At 34.9% G+C, this 8,115-nt stretch overlaps 1 protein-coding gene across 2 annotated transcripts in view; it reads left to right on the plus strand.

The window, feature by feature from the left end:
* RSPO2 (R-spondin 2) overlaps positions 1-8,115 on the plus strand; it is a 172,732-nt gene that overhangs the window by 69,864 nt on the left and 94,753 nt on the right. The window lies entirely within an intron of this gene.

An 8,115-nucleotide genomic window follows, 5' to 3' on the forward strand; every position in this document is an offset into this window, starting at 1 on the left:
TGACTTTTCTCTTTTCACTTTGAAAGTCTTATTTACTTTTTCCCAATATGATCTGTAGGAAAAAAGATATCTTTTAACAGATATAGAAATCAAAAAATAACAATTTTTCCTCTTTCATCTAATATTACATTGCATATTAATAGGTGGGCTTAGCTTTTTCTTTTTGTTAAATTTGCTCTAAAACTAATTTCCCATAAAACTAAGGGAACTTTACCCTTCATGTTTCTTTTGAGATTATTCCATTTTTTTTCCTCTGAATATATCCTTTTGTACATGTTGTTTAAAATGTTTGAATTCATCAGAGAACTTTCCATGCAACCCTATTGAATTCCCTAGAGAGCATTGCTCATTTTTCCCCTTTGGGATTATGTAAATAGATTCCTATCTTGCAAATATCCTTCTAATTCCTGTTCTAATTTAGAAACTTTGGCTGCAAACCCAAACCTGTTTTCTTCTGAACTTTTTAAGATTACATATTCTTAAAGTCTGGGGTTATACTTCTAGGGTCACAGTTTCTACATTCAACTCTGAAAAAGGCCCAAGGTAACATTTAATTCCATATTATCAACAATTGTTCTTTGTATCTAAGTTAAGTATTGAATGACTCCTTTTGTTTTTGCTATTTATCTGAAAGATAAATGGCCAATAAGATTGGCCAAGATTTATCAGACATACCGAACTTTTAATCTTTGCATTCCTCAATCCTGTGCACACATCTGTACGTTTATGTACATGCCATTCCCTCAGTTTAGGAGTCCTCAAACTGAGAACCTCCTGCTTTTTTCTTCAAGACCCAACTCACATTACCACTTATTTCTTAGCTCTTTAGGATAAATTAGATCTCCTCCTTCTCTACCCCAAAGCTCTTGGTAGCACATAAAATACAACTTAAAAACAAATCTCGCTGAACAAATCTAGAATTTGAATGTTAAATAAAGACAGTAACATATAGTCCATTGAGTAAAGTCCATGAGTCCCTACTTATATGAACAAAAAAGCATACAAATGGAGAAGGGAAAATTCTTTCTAACAATAGAATGCTCACTAATACATATAAAAGCAATGGTGAAGTTAAAAAATCACCTTGACAGTGATCACAATAATAATTCATTTAGGCAGGAATCATCAGTGGATGCTAAAACTAGTGTGTGAAAGTCTGAAGAACAAGATATTTATATAGTTTTACAATATCTCCTTTCAAAATACATATTAATTACAGAAGAAAAACTAGCAACTTTATAGTGTAGAAACCTAGCAGATACCACCTTAACCAACTGATATAAGTTAGCATCACCAATAATGCAGCCAGATTTATCATGTGCCACTTGACATGCACAGAAAGGATGTAACATCATTTCACATGTTATCCCCAAAATACATGAACAATCACGAGGGCACATCAGACAGACCCAAACAGACATGTTGTAAATAATTGACCTGTTCTCTTAAAACTGTTAAGATCATGAAAGAGGAACTAACTGTTCCAGATTAGAGACTTAAACAGGAAAGCTGAATGCAACATATAATCTTGGATAGGATTACAATGTAGGAAAAAAAATTAAATAACAAAGAACTTTATAAAGTACATTGTTGGAATAATTAAATATGGACTGTGGATTAGAAAATAGTATCGTATCAAACATGGTCTATGTAAGGCACCATCTTTGTTTTTGAAAATACATAATACTGAAAAACTTAGCTAGAACAGGGCAGAATGTCTGCAAATTATTCTCATGATTCAGAAAAATAATACATGTATACATTTGTATATACATATATAATGTATGTATATATCTGTATGTCTATGCATGTATCTGCATACACATGCACATATAGCTTTGCCACTTTTGGAGAGCTATCAAGTACTATTTACAGTTTTAACCATTAAGGTATATGCAGATTGCTCTTGGCTTCCAAGGATTGGAGGGAGTAGAGGAAGAATCATGGTCCGTAAGCAGTGGCAAATTCCTCTCCAAAAGTGTTCAGTCCATTCCTCCTGCTTTACCGCATCTGTAAAGTCTCGTTTGGATCGTTTGAATGGCGCGCTGAGGCCTTCTAATTACATAGGTGCACTTGCTGTGTTACTTCAAAGACCCTTTAGCCAGGACAGGATCTGTCTTCAAAGACGGTGAGGAGAGTGGCCCATTTGCAGGAAATTGCATGGTTTGGGGGGTGATTTTTGTTTTCTTTGAACTTGTCAAGTGGAGATCCCTCTTTAAAAAGTGCTAGCCTTTTGGTGTATGCCCAAACAGTAAAAGACTTCCCATTTATAATTCTGAAGATTTCTCTTTAAGCTTCCCAGAGGAAGCTTGTAACTCAGTTTCCCCCTGTTATCCTTTTTGATGTATCAACAGTTTTATCCTGAAGTGTTTTTTGTGGGTGACATCTTAATTTTGTTGGCTTATGGGACTTACATAGTTCTGGTTAGGAAAAAATTAGCACAGGACTGCCAGTGACTAATCATCAGAAGAAACTCTGATTATTTTGCTGTAGCCAAAAACAGAGAAAGGGACAGCGGGCAAATTATAATACGAAGGTATGGCCTAAATTGAAAGAAAGTTCTCACAATTTTAGTCATGGTATAATGCTTCCCCCAACCCCAGGTGCTATACATATATTGCTCAATGGGGAAATAAGACTTTTGAAGTCAAAGGTCAGAGCTGGCTTCAAATTTGTCACTAACACACTGTATGATCTTGGAAAGGTTTCTTCAACTCTCTGATCTGTTTATTCACTTTGATAAATGGAAATTATGTGTAATAAGCATTGCTTTCAAAAAGTATAAAAGCATGGAGCCTGCAATCTGTTCCACAGCATGTTCCCAGTGTTCGTTTTCTGTTTTCCCCTCATTCTGACTTTTCTATTTTTCATTTCTTCTTGTTCATGATAAATAGAACCTGCGGAGAGTAAAAATAATTAAAGCAGTTAGACTTCAAACTGGATTTAAGGTATAGATTGCCGTGAAGTTAGCAAATCAACAAAGTGTATGAAAACAAAACTGTTTATAAATGCTAAATGCAGACAATGAGTTTCAAAAATTGAGAACCAAATCCTGTGTAAGTCTGGAGATTTACTGGTGAATCGTTCTGATTTTTGTGAACAGGTGATATTGCAGATAATAAAACTTTCACTTTTTTTTGCATCATAGTGTATTCCTGAATAATTGCGTACTAACGTTTGTCAAGCTTGAGGGTTTGTTAGTCTGTTTTTCATTAAGGCAATTGTAAAAAAAAAAAAAGAAAATTATCTTTGTTTAAAGAAACTTTCCTCTAGAACAGTGTAGCCAACAAGAGTGGTCATTCTCAATTTTAAAACAGTGGTAAGACCCATGGAAGTTTCCACATTTAAAACAAATGGAGTCTTTAATCTGGTAAGTTATGTCACTGCCTCTTCTTGAGGGCTGTGTTTATGACACCAAATGAACCATCTAGTTTGCTTTTCATTTATTGTTTTAAAATGAAGACAGTGATGTAAGCAAGAGTTAGCAACCAGTTTCTATTCTAGGAAGCAGGTGGCATATGAGGCATAGTTGAATATCTTAAACATGATGAGAGTATACATGCAATAGACTCCATCCTACTCTTCTTTCTCTTTTTAAAAAACAATTTAATATTTGGATAGGCAGGAAGGGGAAGATTTTTCCTACAGGCAGTTGGATAGGTCAGACACTATGGCACTTAAGTTACAGTGCTTTGAAAGTATGCAAAATTGTTTTTAAATAGTGTTAATATAAGAAGTATTTAAGTACTTTAGGGAACAAAAATCTGGCTTTGTGAGCAGTTTGTGTTTCTCTATTTGAATAATTGGATTATCTCCCTATGTAAACATGGAATCACGTGAGAGTGGTGGTTTCACAATCTTCATAAATGTACATATTTAGATCTGCTCATGTTGGGGTTACTATTAGCACCAATAGTCTGTCAACATTTCCACAGGATCTTTTAAGTGTGTTGTGAAAGCTCAGGCCAACACTTGGCATGAGTAATCTGGACTGCAGAGCAGTTTCTAGCCAAGGCTTATTGGATCACACACATTCTAACTGCAAGCTTGCTTTTCTTTTGTCATTAGGAGAGTTTTATGGAGTAAATTCTTTTCCCTCATGGATTCAAGCAGGTGTCTTGTTTTATAGAACCTACCATATGGTTCTTCCCTTGTTTCAAAAACATCATCTTTTTATGGAAAAATGAGCAGTACTCAACCATCCTATCTATATTTTTGACTTTATCATCTAATGAATGTCATTAGTGTTAGCAGTTGCACAAGCTGAAGAGCTCTGTGATTCTGGTGGCATGTTTTGCCTACTTTTTAATAGTTTAGATGTGATGTGTGTTCCGATTCTTAATTGTACATTTCTTTCACTGCCTGTTAACATCTAGTGTAGGGATATGCTTCGAAACTGTGTGAAAGAGTTTGGAGGGGGCAAAGAGGAATAATTCTTACAGGGCTTGGCCTCCCAAAGTGAGTGTTAATTGTGGAAAGTGCTTCATCATTTGGAGAATTGTATGTGCTAAATTCAGAGCCCATGATTTTAATTTTTTATTGTGCTCTATAGATAGCGCCTTTCTTATGTCTTGTCTTTTTACTTTTGGTATTAATGACTGGTTTTGGAAATGTTTCTGTAGAATTTCCAAATCCCACTTATTTCATTTGAATTTTTCTGTTCTACTTGAGCTTCTCAGTCTGGCACAGGCCAGAATATGACTGACTCTGTGCTTATTTTAGGTTTCCTTGAGCCCTTCTCTGTGGTGCTGAGCCCTGAGGATCAGGACCTGGGGGTGCAGATTAAAAAAAAAATACCTTGCGTTGCCATCGATGTGCATTCAGAAGCTCCTTTGGAATATCTGTGTCTCCTACCACCAGAGGTGCACCCCAACATTTGCTTCAGCTGCTTATGTTTTGGGTGAAACATGTTGAGGGGACACATGTTTTACCTTTCTTTCAAGGTAAAATGTGTTGAACCAAAGTTATTTTTCCTCTGGGTTTGCTTTTTTGTGTATCTTTTCAATCTTCTCAGTTTGGCAGATTGTTTTGAATTTTAGTAATGTCTGTAAGCTGTTAAATTAAAAGGAGAATCATGTTCTGGACAGACCTGTTGTGCCTTCAAACAGAACTGTGTAAGACTCTATCTGCATTTATTTTGCAGCCATATCTAGGTTCATTGTCTTTCCTTGACCTGCAGTTACTAAATATTCTGAGCTTCTCTGTGACATCTTTGTTTAAATTAGACTCGAAGCATTCATGACACATGCCTCACAGAGACTTTCTGCTTCCCTGTGCTGTGTAAAATATATCCTGCTCAGTGAACCACACTATGGCTATAGTTAATCATGGTTGTAAGCATACTTCTGAGGTGCCAGTCTTTGAGGATTACCGCTCAAATGGTCCTGGCACAGTAGAGTAATTAGGGGCTTATAGTTTGTGGTAATTTTCTTCATTTTTTTGGAAGATACTAGCACTTTGTGTATTGAAACAGATCTGTGATTCTCTCTCCCTCCATATTTTAAAATCTAGTTTCTTCTAGTTTTGAGTTTTTGTTCGGTAAATACATATTTTGGTAGGAGAAACAAAATGATCGGATTAAAGACCGTGAACCCTGATGTTATTAAAAATATTTATTTCTAGAGATGATTTCCATACTTTGGGGGGCTTATAAGTTTTTAGAAATATTATTTTCTTAAGGAATACTTCTAGATATAAGTGTCTAATCTTTTATTTCTAATAGACATAATTTAGATAAATGGTATTTTAAAATAATATTTCTAGGTAACCAATTAATATGCATTTCTCAAAGCTAGCACTTCTTGGGAAGTTAAAGCTTTGCAAGCCTCATACCTCAAAATATTATTCTCTGTTAGAGAACTTGTGACAAAAGACAAAGAAATTTTAGAAGTTCTAAAGGTTTAGAATTTTTGGCATAAGTTTTGCTCTTGGCCATTATACTCAAATTTTGTTCTACATTAAATTCATGTTAATATAGTCCCTCTAGAATTTTAAAGGAAATTTAGAAATTTATCTCTAAGCTTTATTAACATTTTTAATTTTAATATTTATTTTCTATCTAGGGCACGATGATTATAATGGTGAATATCTAGCATTAAAATTTGTTGTCTTTACATTAACAATGAGATTACATGTTCTATGATAATATTCCATGTAACTATTTACAATTTTATATGAAACTAAGCAAAGTATCCTAAGACAGGTATTTCTCATTTTGGTCAAATGGCACATTAATTCATGACCTTGTTCGCTTAACTGAGTTTGAACTTGGTAGTATAGATGGTTACAGTATTTTCATTCCAGGGTTGCCAAGCTCCAGTGGGGAGCATCTGTGTCCGACTTGATTTGCGTAGGATCCCACATGCAAATTCCCTGTTATTGGTGCCGGAAGTAGGTTTTCTTCTATAAATACTCATCTTGAACTTGGGTTTAGGCAGAGATACATATTAGCAATTTTATGATAAGCTTGATTGAACTTGGTATTAATCGTTCATTTTAAAATCTGTTGAAATTACAACATTATTTAACCAGCAAAAATGGAATGAGGCTAAGATGCCAACAGCCCATTGTTCAGTCCTATTATTTTCAGAATTGGAAATCTGTACCTTTGTCAGGAATGGATGCCTTCACCTAGAAGGAATTTAGATTTCTTCTTGCTTGGCAAGGGCTAACTCCAGAAACAGGGGAACGCTTTTTAAAAATGTCAGGAGTATATTGGAAACAGATGGGTATTCAACACCTACACAAAATGCTATGAGATAAAATGGGAATAACTGGATTTGGTTTAACAAAAGATCAAACTTAAAATATCAGGATTCATAAAAAGGCCAAACTTTGCAATTTAGAAGGAACACAAATTGACTAATTAGAATTAAAAGTAAAGAGTTCTTCTTAACGCTGTTGTTTCTCTTGATATGATTGCCCATATATTAGGTATTGTTAACTTTGTTTCTGAATCATGGTTTTTCTTGTTTTCTAAATCTACATAATGTTCTTTTTCCTGTCAAGGACATATTTGTGAGTTTGTGCTAGAATTGCTGTCACTCTTTTCAGGATTTTTTATGTTTTGGGTGATATATTTCATCTTTAGAATTTGGGGTGGGGCTAGATGCAGAAAAGTGTTTTGGTTGGAATGACCAGGCTCTGGATCTCAGCGGGCTTCAGGGTTGGAAAAGCTGAAGCTTACAGAGAGAGCAAATAAACATGGTCATCAAAGCTGAGAATTAAGATCTGTTTATTCACCTGCACATTTGAATTAAGTCTCATAGCGATGGACAGAGCCACTTGACTTATTAAGATCCTGACAAAGTAAATTACTTTAGTCATGTTTAAATGTCTGTTTGTGCTTGTCTTTAGACACAGAGGTTGATGTAGTTACCATATAATGGATGGAGAAGATCTTGTGAATTAGTATACTATTGATTTACAATACGGAGAAGGCCACTAGAATAGCTGACACTGGACGATGTTAGTTAAACTGAAAAGTCTATTCTAGGTTTGGGCAAGAAGCTTCAAATTATTAAAAAAATAAAATAACACATGGGCTCTTTTTCTTCAGCATTGAGCAGTATTATGGCTGAAGAAGATTAGAGGAAGCAGGGAGAGAGCACTTAGGTTGGGTGTGGCTCCCATCGCTTTTGCTTTAAGAGAATTCCTCACGTGTAGGGTTATAAAGATACCTAAGATATGGATTGGGGTAGGTATTCCGTAATTCATTCTCATTGTTTAAGTCTGTCGAGGTTCAAGTAAATAAAGCAATGCTTTTAATGCTTTTAAGAATACCTTTTTTTAAACAAAAATACAGGGCACAATTTGTTGACTCTGCAATCTTTGTGGTCAAGATGAAAGTTGGCCTCTGATACATGAAAACAAAAGAAAAGGCCTTTAATTTATGTTGATTCTCTTGGTTCTATAATTCTCTTTCCTCCATACTTTTACTAGGGAGTGTGGTTTACGGTGATAAAGAGCTCTTGGTTTAACTTTTGAACTGAAAGTAAGTATAGCTTCAACTTTAGTTTGTGATGCATGTGGGACAGAGAACCTTCTGCTTATGCAATTCTCATCTTCCATGAAAGTCTCAGGATTATAGAAAATGTCTAGAGGGTAGTTTATATA

Source organism: Propithecus coquereli, unplaced genomic scaffold (genome assembly GCF_000956105.1).
Source record: "Propithecus coquereli isolate 6110/MARCELLA unplaced genomic scaffold, Pcoq_1.0 Scaffold23, whole genome shotgun sequence".
In the NCBI taxonomy this organism is placed as follows: Eukaryota; Metazoa; Chordata; class Mammalia; order Primates; family Indriidae; genus Propithecus; species Propithecus coquereli.